Below are 22,039 nucleotides of genomic sequence, written 5' to 3' on the forward strand. Positions count from 1 at the left end.
AAACATTCTCACCCTCCTTTTCTGAGTTGTTCCTCTGCCATTAACATCAACTCCCTGCATCCTAAGGTTCCCATCTAATCTTTTGAGTTGCTGTCATCACTCTGATCCCATATAGATAGTTTTTAAAAGGACATAATGCTCCAGCAGACACTTTTTACTAGTTAAGCTAAACTATTGTTTGGTCCAGGGGGTATTTTTGGTTTAAGTTTTAAGGATTATCTCAAGGCAATAGTTTCAGGGGTTCATCTAGCCCTCATGGCTCCAGAAATTCTGGAGTCCATGAGAATTTGAAAATCTGTTATATATTTTCCCCCTTTAGATCAGGATTCTTCTACAGAATCTTTGATCAAAATGTTTGGTGATCGTAGCCAAGCACCATCCAGTTCTTCTGTCTATGGCAAAGGAGGCAGTTGTTCACGGAGGCAATTAGCCACAGATTCAATATGCTCCTCCTATTCCCGACTCTCCATCCTCTGTTGCCCCAGGTGAATAGAGACCAATTGTTGTGCGTTGAATGGCCACCTGCAAGCTTTTAAAGCCCTACGCACTATGAAATGAACTAGGAGGCAGAACAGAAGCACTAAATATGTTATTAGGCCAATTAACTGAGATGTCCGAAGAAACTATGACCCTAAACCTCCAAACCAAGTAACCAAATCTTGTGAGGTTTTTGGTTGTCAGCTGCTTTTTTTGTTGTTGTTGTAAATATATCTATCACACAACTTTTGTCAGTTTAACTTTTTATAGTTGTCCAGCTTATTGACAACAATTACAAGAATTGGCTGTGCAACCCTATCCTTAATGAATGCAATTTTTCCATCTCTGTTAACCCTCTCTTTACCCCCTCCCTCCCATCTTTAGTAACCACTAGTAAACTCTGGTCTGTACATTTTTGCCTTGTCTTTTTACATAAGTGAGGTCATTCAGTATTTGTCCTTTTGTGATTGACTTATTTCAGTCAGTATATTGTCTTCAAGCTCCATATATATTGCATCATGTATCAAGATGTTGTTTCTTCTACTGGCTGAGTAGTATTCCATTGTTTGTATGTACCCGTTTTGTTTATCCATTCATCTGCTAATGGCGTTTCCACATTTTGGCTGCTGTGAATAGTGCTCCAATGAACATTGGTGTACACATCTCTCTTTCAAGTCTTTTGGGTGTATGCCTAGGAGTAGAATTGCTGGATCACATGGTAGTTTTATTTTTACTTTTTTGAGGAATGCACCATACTGTTTTCCCATTGGCTATTCCATTTTTCATTCTCACCAGCAATGGATAAGTGTTCTAATCGCCCCACATCCTTGCTTACATTCTTTATTTTCCCTTTTTTATCTTAGCCATCCTGTTGGGAGGAAAATGGTATCTCACTGTGGTTTTGATTTGCATCTAAAGATGTTGAGTATCTTTTCACATGTTTGGTGGCCATTCGAACCCTCTTTGATGAACTGTCTGTTTGAATCCTTTGACTATTTTATGACTGGGTTATTTGTCTTGTGTTTAGTTAAGTTGTTGAAGTTTTATGTGTATTTTGGTTATTAGATTCTTATCAGGTGTATGGTTTCCAAAGATATTCTCCCAGTTGGTAGCTTGTCTTTTCAATTTTTGGTCAAGTCTTTTAATGAACAAAAGTTTTTAATTTTTACGAGGTACCATTTATTTTGTCTTTTGCTATTTGTGCTTTTGTTATTGTATTAGATAATCCGTTGTTAAAAGCTAGAGCCAACACCCTTGCCCTGAATTTTCTACTAAGAATTTTATGGTTTTAGTTTGTACCACAGGGTTTTCATTGACTAATTTTCAGAAGTAGATTACCAGGCCTTTCTTCCTAGTCTGTCTTAGTCTTGGCAAAGCAAGAATATCAAGCACTGGATAGAGGGGTGAGGTCAGAGACAGGAGCTGAGATGAGAGCTCAAGGGCTGGAGTAATCAGGAACCAAAGCCCAAACCCATTGCCACTGAGTTGATTCCAATTCATAGGGAGCCCTGGTGGTGTAGTGGTTAAGCACTTAGCTGCTAACCTAAAGGCTGGTGGTTCAAACTTGTGGGAGAAGATGTGGAAGTTTGCTTCTGTAAAGATTTCCACCTTAGAAGCCCTAATAGGACAGTCCTACTCTGTCCTATAGGGTCACTATGAGTCTGAGTAATCAGAATAGTCTTGGGAATACAGTGCGAGGCATGTCCAGGCAGGATGAAATAGCACTGGGTAGGGAACAAAGCAGTCTTCTTGGCACGCCGTCTACTGAGGCTGCGCAAATTGATGGGCAGGTTGGCCTGTTAACGATAAAGATTTTACAGAAGAACATATGCTGAGTGTGTTAGACCAAGTGAACCTTACCGTTTGGTTGTTCACTTTATATACATACGTGCTTGATTTCCTATATCTTTTACCAATTTCTGAACAAATTTCCTATTCTCAGGCTCACAAATGCTATTATAGCTTCCCTTGGGTTTTTCTAATTTATTCTTTCAGTCTCTCCACTCTGGCATGTTAATCAATTCTGTTGCGCTCCATGAAATGACATATGAGTCTTTAGTGGAAAGGCTCAGTAAAACTAATTGATTGGATTATAAAATATTTTCTTTCTTTTCTAGGAAGTACGGAGGTATAAATAAGTAGTACATGTACAAATAAAAGGGGAGAGAAAGTGGAGCTATAAATAGGATCTTTTTCAACAGCATGCCGTTGGAATATTTACATTTCTTCAACTTTCTTTAAAACTTCTAGGACATTTCTGTACAAATTCCCTTCTTCATTTTTCCCAATTGCTGCAGACAGCTGCAGTGAATTTTAGACACCATGACTTTAGGGGTAGTAGTAAGTTGGAACAGGCTTTGAAGGAAAATGGTGGAAACATTTAAAGGACTGAAAAATCAGAGTCTGAATATATAGGTTAAGACAATTGGAAATGGTTGACTTAGAAGTAGAAAAGCCCAAGGGCTCGGGTTATATGGAAGCATCATTCAGGGGAATATACTTTGCCAAGACGTGACACACCTCCTTGGAGCATCAATTTATTTAAATATTAGTGGTGAGGGAATTATACTTACATGAACAAGTATAGCTGTATCATGGAGGAGAGTGTAAAATTCTCTATTCTTACAAATTGGTAAGATGAAACAGGAGATGTAAAGGAAATTTCAAGCTTCTGTCCAAGCTGTTATGGTTTAGCTTCTTGAGTCCTGGATGTGCGCATTTAATTTCAGCCATCAAGAGCTATTCCATTTTCCAATTACAATGTGAAGGATGGTAACCAACTTTCTTCTAGCCAGATGGAACTAGAATTATAGGCTCTGTAGAGGGTTTGAATTTGAATACAAAGAAGGACTTTTATTGAAGGTTATCAAAAAATAAATCCAGTTATCAAAGGAAATTTAGAAACATCGACGGGTATATCTCTTACCTTAGGGAAAAGAAGTAACAGAGAGAGCCACTGATATATTGTTCCCTGAAACCTTCCTGTGGACTTCTGTCTGAGATAGCGTTCTGGGTGGGATGGTTTCCAGATGCTTCTTTCTTTTGATGAACCATTGGCACTGAAATGAAATCATGGTTAATAGACCTCTTGCTAAGGATCTCAGAAGACAAGATAGACGCCAAATTTTCAGAATGTTGGGTTGAGACCTGTCTGGACACAAATTACCAGACTAGGTCTTTTGAGTATTTTCATACCAACTAATTGTCTGATTCCAGTTACAAAAGAAATACTATAGATTGAAGTGAAAAGTGAATGTCACCCTCCTTCTCAATCACATCTTCTAGAACTAACTACAGATAATGCTTTCTTATAAATATTTCCATAAATTTTTTTAATAATTTTTTATTGTGCTTTAAGTGAAAGTTTACAAATCAAGTCAGTCTGTCACATACAAACTTATATACACCTTATACTCCCATTTACTCTCCCCCTAATGAGTCAGCCCGCTCCCTCCTTCCAGTCTCTCCTTACGTGACCGTTTTGCCAGTTTCTAACCCTCTATACCCTCCCATCTCCCCTCCAGACAGGAGATGCCAACACAGTCTCAAGTGTCCACTTGATACAAGTAGCTCACTCTTCATCAGCATCTCTCTCCAACCCATTGTCCAGTCCCTTCCATGTCTGATGAGTTGTCTTCGGGAATGGTTCCTGTCCTGGGCCAACAGAAGGTTTGGGGACCATGACCGCCGGGATTCTTCTAGCCTCAGTCAGACCATTAAGTCTGGTCTTTTTATGAGAATTTCGGGTCTGCATCCCACTGTTCTCCTGCTCCCTCAGGGGTTCTCTGTTGTGCTCCCTGTCAGGGCAGTCATCGGTTGTGGCCGGGCACCAACTAGTTCTTCTGGTCTCAGGATGACGTAAGTCTCTAGTTCATGTGGCCCTTTCTGTTTCTTGGGCTCATAGTTATCGTGTGACCTTGGTGTTCCTCATTCTCCTTTGATCCAGGTGGGTTGAGACCAATTGATACATCTTAGATGGCCGCTTGTTAGCATTTAAGACCCCAGACGCCACATTTCAAAGTGGGATGCAGAATGTTTTCTTAATAGAATTCATTTTGGCAATTGACTTAGAAGTCCCCTTAAGCCATAGTCCCCAAACCCCTGCCCTTGCACCGCTTACCTTCAAAGCATTCAGTTTATCCCGGAAACTTCTTTGCTTTTGGTCCAGTCCAGTTGAGCTGACCTTCCGTGTATTGAGTATTGTCCTTCCCTTCACCTAAAGTAGTTCTTATCTACTAACTAATTAGTAAATAACCCTTTCCCACCCTCCCTCCTTCCCCTCTCTCGTAACCACAAAAGAATGTGTTCTTCTCAGTTTATACTATTTCTCAAGATCTTATAATAGTGGTCTTAAACAATATTTGTCCTTTTGCATCTGACTAATTTCACACAGCATAATGCCTTCCAGGTTCCTCCATGTTATGAAATGTTTCAGAGATTCGTCACTGTTCTTTATCGATGCGTAGTATTCCATTGTGTGAATATACCATAATTTATTTAACCATTCATCCGTTGATGGACACCTTGGTTGCTTCCAACTTTTTGCTATTGTAAACAGAGCTCCAATAAACATGGGTGTGCATATATCTGTTTGTGTAAAGGCTCTTATTTATCTAGGGTATATTCTGAGGAGTGGGATTTCTGGATTGTATGGTAGTTCTATTTCTAACTTTTTAAGAAAACACCAGATAGATTTCCAAAGTGGTTGTACCATTTTACATTCCCACAAGCAGTGTATAAGAGTTCCAATCTCTCCACAGCCTCTCCAACATTTATTATTTTGTGTTTTTTGGATTAATGCCAGCCTTGTTGGAGTGAGATGGAATCTCATCGTAGTTTTAATTTGCATTTCTCTAATGGCTAATGATCGAGAGCATTTTCTCATGTATCTGTTAGCTGCCTGAATATCTTCTTTAGTGAAGTGCGTGTTCATATCCTTTGCCCAAGTTTTGATTGGGTTGTTTGTCTTTTTGTGGTTGAGTTTTAACAGAAGCATATAGATTTTAGAGATCAGGCACTGGTCGGAGATGTCATAGCTGAAAATTTTTTCCCAATCTGTAGGTGGTGTTTTTACTCTTTTGGTGAAGTCTTTAGATGAGCATAGGTGTTTGATTTTTAGGAGCTCCCAGTTATCTGGTTTCTCTTCGTCATTTTTGGTAATGTTTTGTATTCTGTTTATGCCTTGTATTAGGGCTCCTAACATTGTCCATATTTTTTCTTCCATGATCTTTATCGTTTTAGTCTTTATGTTTAGGTCTTTGATCCACTTGGAGTTAGTTTTTGTGCATGGTGTGAGGTATGGGTCCTGTGTCATTTTTTTTCAAATGGATATCCAGTTATGCCAGCACCATTTGTTAAAAAGACTATCTTTTCCCCAATTAACTGACACTGGGCCTTTATCAAATATCAGCTGCTCATAATGGATGGATTTGTATCTGGGTTCTCAATTCTGTTCCACTGGTCTATGTGCCTGTTGTTGTACCAGTACCAGGCTGTTTTGACTACTGTGGCTATATGTGTTCTGAAATCAGGTAGAGCGAGGCCTCCCACTTTCTTCTTCTTTTTCAGTAATGCTTTACTTATCCGGGGCTTCTTTCCCTTCCATATGAAGTTGGTGATTTGTTTCTCCATCACATTAAAAAATGTCATTGGAATTTGGATCGGAAGTGCATTGTATGTATAGATGGCTTTTGGTAGAATAGATATTTTTACTATGTTAATTCTTCTTATCCATGAGCAAGGTATGTTTTTCCACTTATGTAAGTCCCTTTTAGTTTCTTGCACTAGTACTTTGTAGTTTTCTTTGTATAGGTCTTTTACATTTTTGGTAAGATTTATTCCTAAGTATTTTATCTTCTTGGGGGCTACTGTGAATGGTATTGATTTGGCGATTTCCTCTTCGATGTTCTTTTTGTTGATGTAGAGGAATCCAAGTGATTTTTGTATGTTTATCTTATAACCTGAGACTCTGCCAAACTCTTCTATTAGTTTCAGTAGTTTTCTGGAGGATTCCTTAGGGTTTTCTGTGTATAAGATCATGTCATCTGCAAATAGAGATAATTTTACTTCTTCCTTGCCAATCTGGATGCCCTTTATTTCTTTGTCTAGCCTAATTGCTCTGGCTAGGACCTCTAGCACAATGTTGAATAAGAGCAGTGATAAAGGGCATCCTTGTCTGGTTCCCGTTCTCAAGGGAAATGCTTTCAGGGTCTCTCCGTTTAGAATGATGTTGGCTGTTGCCTTTGTATAGATGCCCTTTATTATGTTGAGGAATTTTCCTTCAATTCCTATTTTGCTGAGAGTTTTTATCATGAATGGTTGTTGGACTTTGTCAAATGCCTCTTCTGCATCAATTGATAAGATCATGTGGTTTTTGTCTTTTGTTTTATTTATATGGTGGATTACATTAATGGTTTTTCTAATATTAAACCAACCTTGCATACCTGGTATAAATTCCCACTTGGCGGTGGTGGATTATTTTTTTTGATATGTTGCTGAATTCTATTGGCTAGAATTTTGTTGAGGATTTTTGCATCAATGTTCATGAGGGATATAGGTCTGTAATTTTCTTTTTTTGTGGTGTCTTTACCTGGTTTTGGTATCAGGGGTACGGTGGCTTCATAGAATGAGTTAGGTAATATTCCATCATTTTCTATGCTTTGAAATACCTTTAGTAGTAGTGGTGTTAACTCTTCTCTGAAAGTTTGGTAGAACTCTGCAGTGAAGCTGTCCAGGCCAGGGCTTTTTTTTGTTGGGAGTTTTTGATTACCTTTTCAATCTCTTTTTTTGTTATGGGTCTATGTAGTTGTTCTACTTCTGATTGTGTTAGTTTAGGTAGGTAGTGTTTTTCTAGGAATTCATCCATTTCTTCTAGGTTTGCAAATTTGTTAGAGTACAATTTTTTGTAATAATCTGATATGCTTCTTTTAATTTCAGTTGGGTCTGTTGTGATATGGCCCATCTCGTTTCCTCTTCGGGTTGTTTGTTTCCTTTCCTGTATTTCTTTAGTCAGTCTGGCCAATGGTTTATCAATTTTGTTAATTTTTTCAAAGAACCAGCTTTTGGCTTTGTTAATTCTTTCAATTGTTTTTCTGTTCTCTAATTCATTTAGTTCAGCTCTAATTTTTATTATTTGTTTCCTTCTGGTGCCTGATAGATTCTTTTGTTGCTCGCTTTCTATTTGTTCAAGTTGTAGGGACAGTTCTCTGATTTTGGCTCTTTCTTCTTTATGTATGTGTGCATTTACCAATATAAATTGACCTCTGAGCACTGCTTTCGCTGTGTCCCAGAGGTTTTGATAGGAAGTGTTTTCATTCTCGTTGCATTCTATGAATTTTTTTATTCCCTCCTTAATGTCTTCTATAACCCAGTCTTTTTTGAGCAGGGTATTGTTCAGTTTCCGAGCATTTGCTTTCTTTTCCCTGCTTTTTCTGTTATTGATTTCCACTTTTATGGCCTTGTGATCTGAGAAGACGCTTTGTAATATTTTGATGTTTTGGATTCTGCAAGGGTTTATGACCTAATATGTGATCTATTCTAGAGAATGTTTCATGTGCACTAGAAAAAAAAAGCGTACTTTGCAGCTGTTGGGTGGAGTGTTCTGTATAAGTCTATGAGGTCAAGTTGGTTGATTGTAGCAATTAGGTTTTCCGTGTTTCTATTGAGCTTCTTACTGGAAGTCCTATCCTTCTCCAAAAGTGGTGTGTTGAAATCTCCTACTATAATTGTGGAGGTGTCTCTCTCACTTTTCAGTTCTGTTAAAGTTTGTTTTATGTATCTTGCAGCCCTGTCACTGGGTGCATAAACATTTAATATGGTTATATCTTCCCGGTAATTTGTCCCTTTAATCATTATGCAGTGTCCTTCTTTATCCTTTGTGGTAGATTTAAACTTAAAGTCTATTTTGTCAGAAATTAATATTGCCACTCCTGCTCTTTTTTGATTGTTGTTTGCTTGATATATTTTTTTCCATCCTTTGAGTTTCAGTTTGTTTGTGTCTCTAAGGTGTGTCTCTTGTAGGCAGCATATAGACGGATCATGTTTCTTTATCCAGTCTGAGACCTTCTGTCTCTTTATTGGTGCATTTAGTCCATTTACATTGAGCGTAATTATAGATAACTATGAGTTTAGTGCTGTCATTTTGATACCTCTTTGTGTGTTGTTGACAATTTCATTTTTCCACTTACTTTTTTGTGCTGAGACTTTTTCTTTGTAAATTGTGTGTTCCTCATTTTCATAGTAGTTGAATTTATGTTTGCTGAGTCATTATGTTTTTCTTGGTTTTTATTATGAGTTATGGAATTGTTAGACCTCTTTGTAGTTACCTTAATATTTACCCCTATTTTTCTAAGTAAAAACCTAACTTCTATCGTCCTATATCACCTTGTTTTCCTCTCCATATGGCAGTTCTATGCCTCCTGTATTTAGTCCCTCTTTTTGATTATTGTGATCTTTCACATAATGACTTCAATGATTCCCTGTTTTGAGCATATTTTTCTTTTTAAAATTAATCTTAATTTGTGTTTGTGATTTCCCTATTTGAGTTGATATCAGGATGTTCTGTTCTGTGACCTTGTGTTTGTATCTGATATTATTGATTTTCTGACCAATTTCCTTTAGTATTTCTTGTAGCTTTGGTTTGGTTTTTGCAAATTCTCTAAGCTTGTGTTTATCTGTAAATGTTTTAATTTCACCTTCATATTGGAGACAGAGTTTTGCTGGATATAAGATCCTTGGCTAGCAGTTTTTCTCCTTCAGTGCTCTATATATATCATCCCATTGCCTTTTTGACTGCATGGTTTCTGCTGCGTAGTCTGAACTCATTCTTATTGATTCTCCTTTGTAAGAGACCTTTCTTTTATCCCTGGTTGCTTTTAAAATTTTCTCTTTATCTTTGGTTTTGGCAAGTTTGATGATAATATGTCTTGGTGATTTTCTTTTTGGCTCAATCTTATATGGGGTTCGACAAGCATCTTGGATAGATATCCTTTCGTCTTTCATGATGTCAGGGAAGTTTTCTACCAACAGATCTTCAGCTATTCTCTCTGTATTTTCTGTTATCCCTCCCTGTTCTGGGACTCCAATCACATGCAAGTTATTCTTCTTGAAAGAGTCCCACGTGATTCTTAGGGTTTCTTCATTTTTTAAATTTTTTTATCTGATTTTTCTTCAACTGTATTGGTGTCAATTGCCTTATCCTCCGTCTCCCCCACTCTGCATTCCAACTGCTCGATTCTGCTCCTCTGACTTCCTATTGCGTTGTCTAATTATGTAATTCTACTGTTAATTTTTTGGATTTCTGAGTGCTGTCTCTCTATGGATTCTTGCAGCTTATTAATTTTTCCACTATGTTCTTGAATAATCTTTTTGATTTCTTCAACTGCTTTATCAGTGTGTTCCTTGGCTTTTTCTGTAGATTGCCTTATTTCATTTATGAAGTCATCTCTGATCTCTTGAAGCATTCTGTAAATTAGTTTTTTATATTCTGCATCTGGCAATTCCAGGATTGTATCTTCATTTGGGAAAGATTTTGATTCTTTAATTTGGGGAGTTGTAGAAGCAATCATGGTCTGCTTCTTTATGTGGTTTGATATCGACTGCTGTCTCTGAGCCATCTATAAGATATTGTAATGATTTATTTTATATTTGCTTACTGAGTCTTATCTTGTTTTGTTTTCTTTCAATATACATAGATGGGCTACTAGATTGTGCTGTCTTGATTGTTGTAGCCTTTGAATCACTTATGTCCTATTACCAGCTGGTTTGGGCTGTTACCAGATATATAAGCCTAAGAGTCCATTCACTATTCTTGAATAGAATCTGATTTTGGGTCACCAAGTGTGTGGTGTAGACTATCACCTATTCACTTAGAGGAGTAGTGGTGCTAGTTGTGTGCACCAGATTCTAGTAGCAGCAGGGGGTCACACTCCGGGTTGGGGGGGGCAGAATGCTGACAGGCTTCCGCCAAGTGCCGGTGAGGTAGGTGTGTCTCTATTCCTAAAGCACTTTGGTGGGTGGGCTCTGCAGCTGTACCTTAGGCACCCAATGCATGTACCTCTACAGATTGGTAGGTGTCACTATGCTCAGACCCCTATGGCAGGAGGTTAGGTGGTTTGGGTGGAGCTTCAGTCCTCAGTTCCCTGTTGTGGGTCAGTGAGGGCTCTGTTTAATAGGTGGAGGTAACAGACCTGGAAAACTTGTCTTTCCAGTAATCGGGTAAAACAATTACAGTCAGATCCCTATCAGAATTCCCTTTGCATTATAATAGCCACTTTGTTCCCTGTAGGGATGAAAGCCCAAGACTGTGGATCTCATATGCTTGGCTGGAGCTGGTTCTGTATTTTTATTCAATTTCGGGAAGTCAGGGAAGGATTTTTGGTCCCTGGGTTTTTTGTAGCTGCTTCTCTCAGGCCAGGAGAATGGGTTAGGAAAAGACAAAAACAAATAAAAAACCTCAGAGCATTTCATTCTCTGGCCCAGGAAATTCCAATGTTAATGAAGCCACCTTGGAAGGGAGGGGAGGGATCAGATAGATAGGAGAGAGTAGCACCCAGGAATATAGACAAAGTTACTTATCTTGCTTGGTGACGACTGTTTTATCTGAGATTCCCTGTGTGAGCTGGCTGGGTTGTGATTGCCTCCAAGGGTCAGGCCTGAGTCCTGTGCTTGTGCTGTCTCAGAAGCCATGGTCAGTTCCTCCTCTCCCAGTCCAAAGCCCAGCACCAAGTTTTCCCCAGCTGGGACGCCACACTCCAGGTTCCAAAACCAGTTGCTGCCTCCTGGTGACGTCTCCTTCTGTCAGCTGCGTCACTATGCTGCCTGCGTGCACTGGCTAGGCTTCCCCCGAGGTCACTTCTGGGGGCTAGGGCTGCATCCTGTGTTTACACTGTCTCAGGATGCCATGCTCAGCTCCCCTGTGCCCAGTCCAAAACCCAGCACCAAGGTTTTCTGACTGGGACACTGGCTCCAGACACTGAAAACAGTTGCTACTTCCCCGTGGTTGCTCATTCTCTCGTTAGCCATGTCAGTGTGCAGCCTGCTTGCGCTGGCTGAGTCTCTACGGAGGTTACCCCAGCGGGCTAGGGGTTGGGGCTGTGTCCCGTGCCTGCCCCACCTCCGCAAGCCGCAATCGGCCCCGCCACTCGGCACCAGGGAACCGCGAGGGCTTAAGGCTGTGGTGCCGGACGCTGGGTCCAGAGGCAGTTGCTGGTTCAGGACACAGCTTTTCACTCACCTGTCACTCAGGTCAGCTCTTTAGATCTGTGTTTGATGGTCAGGGTTCGTAGACTGTCATGTATGTAATCGATTCACTTGTTTTTCTGAGTCTTTGTTGCAAGAGTGATCCGAGGTAGCTTCTACCTAGTCAGCTATCTTGGCCCCGCCTCTGAATCTTTCCATAAATTATTGATGCATGTACAAGGAGACATACACACACACACAAAGACACACACACATGTAGTCATATTATTTACATTTCTTCAACTTGCTTTTTTTCTCATTCCAAATGTCTAGGACATTTACCATACAATTGGTTCTGAAAGTGAAAAATCTTAGATATTACAATGGTTAGCAGGCCTCCAAAGCCCTCCAAAGCTCAACCCTTCTCTATAAAATCCAGTTCCTTAGTATTTAATTTCTCTTACTGGGTTTTTTTTGTGTATCTTACTAGCAGGGTTCACATTGAGTTCATGGAAAAAACAAAGTTATGCAAGATCAGTGTTACAAAGCCATGGTGTGGGTGGCTGTGATTGGGGAATTATCTTTCGATTGTTCTATCTTGAAGACATACAGTGAGAGGTGGCCTGCACATGTGGTGGTCAGCTGCCATTGGCTACCTTATAGTTGTTGTTTGATCCCCAGTGCTTGTGTGTGTGTAATGTGGGCTTTAAGAATTAAATACAAATATTTTATATTTAATTCTACAAAAGTTGTATAACCCCTTATCATGTCAGTTGCTGAAAAGAAAAAATGCCAACAACATCTGAATGGATATCTAGTTAAGCAGATATTCTCGTATCAAGCAAAAGTGAGAAGTTAAGTTCAATTGTAAGTAAAAGTAAAATATCAAGGAATATCTTCTTTGCCTTTGGATATCCCTTTCTGGGGGATTGTCTCTTATCTGAGTAGCACATAGTGACCCTAGGCACCTTATACTTTGCCTTTTTTATCCCAATCCAAATCTTCTCTAAGGAAAAAAAAAAAAACAAATTTTTGCTGTTCCGAGAATATTTGCTTTTTAAAAAGCTTAAAAGTTTTAAACCAAAGGATGAGTATCTTTTACTTAGTTAAAATAACCTCTAAGTTCCTTATTTTACTATTAAAAGAGTACCTATTAGTGAGAAAAAAGAGATTAAATACATTGTGAAGGAATGATCACTAATTTTTTCAGTATCTAAATCTTTCCATTTTTCTCTGCAAAGTATTTTCCACCAAAATACAGTTATATTTAACATACTGTATTGTCCTAGCTTTTACGTTTAATAATGTATTACTACAACTTTCCATGTCCTTAATTAACATTATTAATAGAGTTACAGTATCCCATATATGGGTCCATCATAATTTTTTAGCCAGTTAAAGGAAGCTGGCTAAGTTTGGACATTGAGGTTGTTTTCAGATTATTGCTGTTACAAATAAAGCTTTCATCACTGTCCATTTCCTCGATTATTTCCTTGGGACAAAATTTTGAGCAGTAGCCAGTGGGTACCCATTGCTGTCAAATTGATTTCGGTTCATAGTCACCCAATAGGACAGAGTAGGAACTGCTCCGTAGGGTTTCCAAGGCTGTAAATCTTTATGGAAGCAGACTGCCACATCTTTCCCCTGTGGAGTGACTGGTGAGTTTGAACTGCCAACCTTTAAGTTAGCAGCCTGTAGCTTAATCACTGTGCCAGCCGGGTTCCTTGCCAATGAGTAGGAGGAGTTTTTCGGAGTGGGAAGCAGCCATTTTTGGACTGTGGCTTATGCTGTCCGTGGCTGCATGGATTTTGTTGATGATACAAGTTGACTCAGGGTACATTGTGCATTGCCAATGTAACTTGTACAGTCTATCGTACTTGCATTTTCTGTATGTCATCTGCTTGGTTTCCTCCCTGCCCATCTGCTTCTGGCATCTTGTGGTAGAGGTCAGCTTCTTGTCATTGTCATTGATAGTCTTGATGTTATTGCCATTTGCATTCTGCCTGGCTCTGCTTTGATTATTTCAGCATCATGAGGTCAAAAGAGAAGAGTTAGTGAGGTCATACTCTCTCATGGGGAGAAAATCCATTCAGGCTGCAGGTAAATTTATTTCTGCTGGGTCTTGGTATCCACAGTGAAGTAATTGAGGTCACGCATCACAGACAAACAGAAAATAGAATTCTAAAATATTTCTAGGTAATTTGACTTTATTATAAAATATATTGTAGCATAAGTATGGGCAGGGGTGATAATCAAGATACTAATGATCAGAAGAGGTAGACACCCCTTGTCAGAATGGATGCTGACATTAAGTAATCAACCTGGTTGCACTGGTGTATACCAACTGGACATCGTTTGGGGCATGGGGAAACTCATTCTTTTTATCCCCTGCAACTACTCTAATTTAATTATGAAATTCCTACCAGCCCGACTTCCTTTCAGCAGGTTTTATCTCTCCCAACCAGTCTGTGAGAACCAATCTTCTGAAAACCCTGTTTGAAAAATATCTCTTTACAGATCGGGTCATCATGATTTGGAATCGACTCAACAGCAAACTACAATAATAACACACTGTGTTTAAATAATCAATGTATGTCCACTTTTTATGAAGGTCCAAATTCTTAATTTGGCAGTATTCGTCATAACTCTTTGGGCTGTAAGTGAGAGAGCCCAATTTAGACTATGTGAAATATACACTAAAGCTTTCAATTCTCATCACTAGGTGCTCTAGGGTGGAAGATGCTAGTCATGCTTGGATTCAGGCTCAATGGTACTGTTAAACCAAACCCATTGCTGTTAAGTTGACTCAGACTCATAGCCACCCTGTAGGACAGAGTGGAACAGCCCAACAGGGTTTCCAAGGCTATGAATCTTTACAGAAGCAGACTGCCACATCTGTCTCCCGCAGAGCAGCTGGTGGGTTCAAACCACCGATCTTTTGGTTAGCAGCTGAGCGCTTAACCACTGCTCCACCAGGGCTCGTTATGGTACTGTTAAAAAACCCAAACTCACTGCCGTCGAGTAGACTCTAACTCATAGAGGCCCTATAGGACAGAGTAGAACTGTCCCATAGAGTTTCCAAGAAGCAGCTGGTAGATTCGAACTGTTGACCTTTTAGTTAGCAGCGAAGCCCTTAACCATTGAGCCAACAGGGCTCCTTATGGTATAGTTAGGACTCTTTATCTATGGCCTGCTTTATATGCTGACCTCATTCTCTTCTTTGGAAGATGATCTTCTTCCAAAGTGGTAGACAGGGCCAGCTTCATGAGCATGTGACTGTGCACTCACTGAAGGCCCCACACTTACTGAGCTTGGTTTAATGCTTCTTTGTTACTATCTTGAAATTCTTAATTTTTGAACAAGGTGCCCTGCATTTGAGCTTTGCATTTCTACCCATCCTGCTGGTAGAAGATGACTACAAACAACTCCAAGGTAATATTCTTCCAGCACTATCATCCTCAAGGCAAGAGAAGGGCCCTCTACTAGCTTCAGCTGAAATGTCTCCATGAAGATTCTCGTTGTTCTTCTTGTTGTTAGGTGCAGTTGAGTCAATTCCTACTAAGAGTGACCCCATGTACAACAGAATGAAACAGTGCCTGGTCCTGCACTATCCCTACAATCATTGTTATGCTTCAGCCCATTGTTGCAGCCAGTGTGTCAATCCATCTCCTTGAGGGTCTTCCTCTTTTTTGCTGACCCTCTACTTGCCAAGCATGATGTGCTTTTCCAGGGATTGATCCCTTCTGACAACATATGCAAAGGAGTGAGACAAATTCTCACCATCCTTGTTTCAAAGAGTATTCTGGCGGTACTTCTTCCAAGACAGATCTGTTCATTCTTCTGGCAGTTCATTGTATATTCAATATTCTTTGCCAACATCATAATTCAAAGGCATCAATTCTTCTTTAGTCTTCCTTATTCATTGTGCAGCTTTCACATGCATGTAAGGCGATTGAAAACACCATGGCTTGGGTCAGGCACACCTTAGTCCTTAAAGTGACATCTTTGCTTTTTAACTCTTTAAAGAAATTGGCCTGGCTTAAATCATATGTCCACTTGCAGGGTAATGAGGTATTTGATTGGCTAGGCTGGGTCGTATGCCTTATTTTGTGTCTGAGGGAGAGCATCTAGGTACAATGATGGGCAGCCTCACCAGACCACACAGGAAGAAGGGTGATTATGCCATCATCAGAATGTATCAGGCAGTTTCTCCTTGTCAGGTGCCCTGGAAGGGGCCTCTGGTCTACCGGGAGTGGTGGCAGTGGCACTGACCTGCTCTGTAACTGCAGGCATGATGTGAGCTGTTTCTAAGGCTGTTCTGGCTAGGAAGTGAGGCAAGTGTTTGAGGTCCAAAGTAAAGGTGGGAGTGTGCACTGTATTTTTTGCAAATATCGCCCCTACACACATAACTCTCATAACACGCTTAGGAAAATAATGTGGCAGGGGGTTGCATAGTTGGCAAAAAAATGTATAATGTGCACATTATTTGCGTAAACTTAGGGTGTGTGTGTGTGGCGGGACAGTAATAAACACCATGTAAATCATGGGTGGTATGTAACCTCTCGGATGCCCTCATGTTCCCTTATGGGATCCAGATTTATTATGAAAATAAATCCCTTACTTCTTCCCCAAGATGCTGCTACCTGTCATTAAGTTGACCTACAGGAATCACATGCACAATGGAATGAAATGTTGCCTGGTCCTGTGCCATTTCATGATTGGTTCAGGATTGGACTGTTGTGATCCATAGAGTTTTCATTGGCTGATTTTCAGTAGTAGATCACCAGGCCTTTCTTCCTAGTCTGTCTCAGTCTGGAAGCTCTGCTGAAACCTGTTCACCATGATAGCAACACTGCAGGCCTCCAGTGTCAGATGGATGGTGGCTGTGCGTGAGGTGCATTGTCTGGGCATTGAGCAGGGCCTCCTGCGTGGACAGTGAGAGTTCTACTGCTGAAACACCATTGCCTTTCTGATAACGGTGTAATTCCGTGTAACTATGGCATTTGCCAGTTTTTGGCTAGCTACTAACTGCTTTATGCTGGGTCATAATAGGGTCTCCTTAGCCTACTGCTGCTACTAGGGAGGAAATATGTCTGTTCACCTAATTAGTATTGTTCTTAGTATGATGTAATGCATCTCATATTTACTTGGATAATTTTTCTTCTTTTAAGACCTCATCACATGCATCCTAAAATGATGATGGAAAGAAAAAGAAAGAAGAGGTTTATGATGGTAAGAATCCTCACTGACTGCCAACTCCAGTAGTTATTTTCTTTTTAAGAGTTATGTATTTATGTAAAACCAATTATGAAATACATCTAAAGTTGGTAATGAAGTTAATTAGGATACATACCTCCTCTTTTTCTTTCTTCTTTCAACCACTCATTCTCATTAAGAATAAAAGATCCCCTTAATCGAGGTTGGTCTTTGATTTGAAAAGGGGACGATTACGTGGATGATTAGCAAGGTGCTATTTTCAGGTTTCAGTTGTAAATACCATTTTTAAAGGAAAAAAAAAAGAAAGATAGGGGAAGTATTCAGCCTCCCACAATATTCATTCAACATTTTCTTTTCTCATTTCTGTCCCACAGATACTTATTGTGAGCTCTCTGGGTTTGAGAAAATGTTGTAGGCACTAGGACTCCACAGTGAATGACACAGTCTCTGTTCTCAGGGAGCTTATATCCTGGTACACGGAGACCCTCAAATGAGAACATTATCTCAGGGTGATAAGCGCTCTGAAGGACGGAATGACCAACTGTACCAAATGCCCTGTCAGTGCTTGGTAATCCCCAACGTTAACAGGAGGAGCTAGTGTGCTGCTACAAGGTAGGGGCGGGGAAGGGAAGGTGTGGAACCGTGGGAATTCACAGGGGCATCTCTTGAGAAATTGCAGTAACCACAGCCAAACAAGAGAAAGGCAACTAAGGGTTTACACCTGTCAGGGATGAAAATCTACGTCATCCCACTAAAGCAAGCAACCCAGAGCAGCTCAAGTGCTGACCAAGACTAGACGAAAGCTAGAAAGGTTGATGAAGGGGGAAGACGCTGAATATCAATTGCAACTCTGGCCATGCAGTGGGACTGTATCTTTGGTTGCTAATTGCTACTCATCTGCACCCTCAGGATTGGATTTATGCCTCACCTCTTGAGGAAGAAAACAGTGGTAGTTCAGTGGTAGAATTATTGTCTTCCATGTGGCCAGTTCACCTCAAACACAACCACCACCTGCCTGTCTGTGGAGGCTAGTGTGTTGCTGTGATGCTGAACAGGTTTCAAGGGAGCTTCCAGACTAAGATGGACTGGGGAGAAAGGCCTGACAATCGACTTTCGAAAATCGGCCAAAGAAAACCCTATGGACCACAACAGTCTGATCCTCAACCGAATCATGGAGATGGCGTGGAACCAGGCAGCATTCAGTTCTGTTGTGCGTGGGATTGCCAGGAGTCAAGGGCCAGCTAACAACACCACCACCACCATTACCAAGCAAAAGGCTGTCTGTGTGATACTAGTTGGAAACACAGGAAGGCAGAAGAGTTACACATTTTGGAAAGGATGCAGTGTGAGTTAGATAATCTTATGTAACCTTCACATCACAGAGTTGCTAAAAGCAATAGCAGGCGGTGCTGTTTCTTTCTTTCTTTTTTTTTTTTTAAGCTTAGAAAACTGAAGACAGAGTTTTCTTCCACATCGTCCACAAAAGTTAGATTCTCACAGTGTTGGCCATGCCGACCTTAAAATGGAGAGTGAATAAGGCTTTCCACTCAAGTACTCCCAGCTGATGATCCCTGCATGGGTCCCACTCAGTGTAGATAAGAGCAACCCCTGGGTCCACTGGCATCCAGCAGGCAGCATTCCAGAGCCACCAGTGAACTGATGAGCACCCCCCACTCCCACCCAAGTAGGCATCTGCTCTGACTTGAGGCCACACGCAGGCTTTCCAGGGGTATCATGACTTCCTTTTTCCCAGTATGACAGAACGCTTGGGAAGGCAGCGGGGTCCTAAGAAATGTGCCCCTGGTGGAGAATTAACTGCGTCTGAGTGGATGTATGCATGTTACTGGAAGGAAGGCATACGTTAGTCATGATATTTGCTGAAGGACAAAAGAATCCCCAAATTATCTCCTATAATCAAATATCTGCTCTGGAAATTTGGAGAAATTGATATGATGAATGAGTCACTAATGTTCGCACTGCTGAGTTGCATTGTCTGTGAGCTGCTTGTGTCAAGAGTTTTTGAAAAGAGACTGAGATGCCTGACATGGCCATTTGTTCCTCTGTTATAGCTGGGGTTTTCAGATATGGAAAGTGTCTGATTCCATTCCAACTAGTATTTTGAAAAAGTAAGTGTGATTTATCAAAGTACTCCTTTTTTTCTCTTCCTCTCTTCTCTTCCTCAGCCCCATGACTTTTCTGCCCACCTGTTACCAGTTGCCATCTAGTTGACTCTGACTCATGGCGACCCCATGTGTGTCAGAGTAGACCTGTGCTCCATAGGGTTTTCAATGAATGATTTTTTGGAAGTAGGACACCAGGCTGATATCATCAATATGTGGGACCAGGGTTCCTGGACAGGTGTGCATGGGCCCCCAGGGTATGGTTCAGAGCCAGGGGAAGAAAGAAGACTTACAACACTATAGCAAATATTTCTGAAGTGACATTTTTACCTGAAGGGAAAAATGTTTATTAAGACAAATACAAATGTATTATGGAATAGAAATGAATATTTCCATGAAATTTCAGGCAAAATGTGACATCCCAGGTCTCGTATAGGTATCTGCTCAGTTCGGAATACTCAAGTGGAAAACTGAGAGTCTCTGAGGAAGGTATTTTGGAAGAAGAACAAATCTGGGTTCAAATTCCATCCACACTACTTAGCAGCCAAATTACATGACCTGACTGCGCCTCAGATTCCTCATTTGTAAAATGGGGATTATTGCTTCTCCAGGTAATGGCACCCCTCCCCACTCCACTTCCAGGCTTAAGGAGTGGTGTTTGCAAGGTGAGGGTTGGGCTAGGGAGTTTTTCACTTGGCTATGGGTGGACTATAGTGCCAGGAACTGAGCAGTGCTGAAAACGGAGTGAGACATCAAGTCCAAGCGGGTAAAAGGAAAAGAGAAAGGCACCTGAGTGGAGGGGTCTAGAGGCTAGAGCAAGGAGCCCTGGTGGTACAATGGTTAAAGCACTTGGCTGTTAACTGAAAGGTTAACGATTTAAATCTACCAGATGCTCTGTGGGAGAAAAGACGTCGAGATCTGCTCCTGAAAAGATTACAGCCTAGGAAACCCTAGGGGGCAGTACTACTCTGTCTTACAGGGTCGCTGTGAGTCAGAGTTGACTTGATGGCACAGGACAACAACAAAAAAGAGGCAAGATGGAGGAGCCCTGGTGGCCAAAATGCTTAAGCATTTGGCTGCTAACCAAAAGGTTGGTGGTTCATACCTACCCAGCAGCTCCATGGGAGAAAGACCCAGCAATTTTCTTCTGTAAAAATTACAGCCTAGAAAACCCTATGGGGCAGTTCTACTCTGTCGCATGGGTTCACTATAATATACAGTCAACTCAGCGGCACCTAAAACCAGTAATAGAGGCCAGAACACGGCTCCAGGAGTCTGAGAACCAGACATAAATAAAAATGCAAAGCTACAGAGTAGACTGCATGTAAATGGGAGGGGTTGGGGCCATTGCCTAGAACAAGTATTGGATGGGGCTTATTAGTCTAGGCCCCCAGAATGCACTGAGTAATCAAGTGGACTGGAGTAAATGATGAGAAACAGTGGCCCATGGGCCAGAGGCAGCCCACATATGTCTTTTTATGGCCCACAGAGTTTTTTTTTTTAACTGAATCACTTTTCTACATTGAAAATATTGAAGAATTTTCATGAGAATCAGATTTCCAACTTTTTTTTTATTGTCCGTAATGGATTTTATTTATTTTAGTTTTTTAATTGAACTTCAGATGAAGCTTTGCAGAACAAACTAGTTTCTCATCAAACAGTACACACATTGTTGTATGACATTGGTTAACAACCCCACAACATGTCTACACTCTCCATTCTCAACCCTGGGTTCCCTATTACCAGATTTTCTGTTCCCTCCTGCCTTCCAGTCCCTGCCCCAGGGCTGGTGTGCCCCTTTAGTCTTGTTTTGTTCCATGGGCCAATCCAATCTTTGGCAGAAGAGTGAACCTCAGGAGTGGCCTCATCACTGAGCTGAATGGGTCTCTGGGGGCCACACTCTCAGGGTTTCTCCAGTCTCTGTCAGGCCAGCAAGTCTGGTCTTTCTTTTTGAGTTAGAATTTTGTTCTTCATTTTTCTCCAGCTCTGTCTGGGACCCTCTATTGTGAGTAGTCAGTGGTGGTAGCTGGGCACCAACTAGTTGTACTGGACTGAGTCTGGTGGAGGCCATGGTAGATGTGGTCCATTAGTCCTTTGGACTAATCTTTCCTTATGGCTTAATTTCTTCATTTTTTCCTTGCTCCCAAAGGGATGAGACCAGTGGAGTATCCTAGATGGGCGCTCACAGGCTTTTAAGACCCCAGATGCTTCTCACCAAAGTAGAATGTAGAACATTTTCTTTATAAACTCTGTTATGCCAATTGAGCTAGATGTTCCCTGAGACCATGGTCCCCACAGCCCTCAGCCCAGCAATTCAGTTCCTCAGGGAGTTTGGATGTGTCTATGGAGCTACCATGGCCTTGCCTTGTACATGATGTGTTGGCTTCCCCAGTATTGTATACTGCCTTACCCTTCACCAAAGTTACTGCTTATCTATTGTGTTTTTCTATCCCCACGCCTTCCCTCCCTTGTAAACATCAAAGATTGTTTCTTTTTGTATGTAAACCTTTTCATGAATTTTTGACAGTGATGGTCTCATACGATATTTGTTGTTTTGTGATTGACTTATTTCACTCCGTGTAATGTGCTCCAGATGCATCCATGTTATGAGATGCTTCACAGATTCATTGTTGTTCTTTAGCATTGTGTAATACTCCATTGTGTGTATGTACCACCAACTTTTTTTATTGTAGTAAAAATATTAAACAAAACATTTCTAATATCTTTTTTAATTAAAAAATTTTTAATTGTGTTTAAGGTGAAAGTTTACACAGGGAATTAGGTTCCCATTTAACAATTTCTACACAAATTATTCAGTGATATTGGCTACATTTTTCACAAAGTGCCATCATTCTCATTCATTCCGTTCTGATTGTACCATTTCTAGTACTGTAGTTTCTCTGCCCCCTTACCTTCTCAACTTTATTTCAAAGTAATTGTTGACCGTTTGGTCTCATACAGATGATTTTTTAAAGAAGATCATTACTCACTGGTGATATTCTTTGTTTTATAAGCCTGGTTGTTTTTAGCTAAAAGGCAACCTCAAG

This window comes from Elephas maximus, chromosome 4 (genome assembly GCF_024166365.1).
Source record: "Elephas maximus indicus isolate mEleMax1 chromosome 4, mEleMax1 primary haplotype, whole genome shotgun sequence".
Taxonomy (NCBI): Eukaryota; Metazoa; Chordata; class Mammalia; order Proboscidea; family Elephantidae; genus Elephas; species Elephas maximus.